Source organism: Dendroctonus ponderosae, unplaced genomic scaffold, assembly GCF_020466585.1.
Source record: "Dendroctonus ponderosae isolate FM_Combo_2020 unplaced genomic scaffold, Dpon_F_20191213v2 Dpon_F_20191213_9, whole genome shotgun sequence".
NCBI classification, from domain to species: Eukaryota; Metazoa; Arthropoda; class Insecta; order Coleoptera; family Curculionidae; genus Dendroctonus; species Dendroctonus ponderosae.
The window spans coordinates 8,612,234-8,612,720 of NW_026019116.1; the positions used below are offsets into that span (position 1 = coordinate 8,612,234).

The following is a 487-nucleotide window of genomic DNA, read 5'->3' on the forward strand; positions in this document are numbered from 1 at the left end:
CATAGAGAAGTACCTAGTGCTGGCTGTAGACGTACAACAGTACTTTAGTAAGTTTTTGAGTCATTTGAGTAATGATGTTAGGGACGGGTACTGGCTGCGGATGTCCCGCATTACCTGGGCTCTGGACCCATTGTGAGAGAGAACGCTAGTAGGCGGGTACTGGTTGTGGATGACCCGCAGTATGTGGATGACCCGCAGGTATTTCGTGCGCCGTACCCTTAATACCTCTTAACAACCCAAGTTTAGCCGTGGCAGGATGCAACTTCGGTTGTAGTTTTGCGGGGTTCGGAGATAGATTGATAATACTCCGATAGAGTAAAGTTGCTACTGCAAATTAAGTTATAGGTAGATAACTGTTGACTCCAAGTGATGCACTCTAGGTGACTCGCTCCTTGTTTGAGGCACGTTTGGCGCTTGTAGCTGATTCTGACATGTTTTAATGATTCTCATAACAATAACATAAATCAAATTCTTGTTGAACTGGTTA

At 44.8% G+C, this 487-nt stretch overlaps 1 long non-coding RNA gene across 1 annotated transcript in view; it reads right to left on the reverse strand.

Moving 5' to 3' along the window:
- The window catches only part of LOC125505575, a 423-nt gene extending 219 nt beyond the window's left edge, over nucleotides 1-204 (reverse strand). Inside the window, exon 1 of the long non-coding RNA XR_007282245.1 lies at nucleotides 14-204. This is a non-coding gene — a long non-coding RNA (uncharacterized LOC125505575). The remainder of the gene's footprint in view (nucleotides 1-13) is intronic.
- Nucleotides 205-487: the final 283 nt, after the last annotated feature.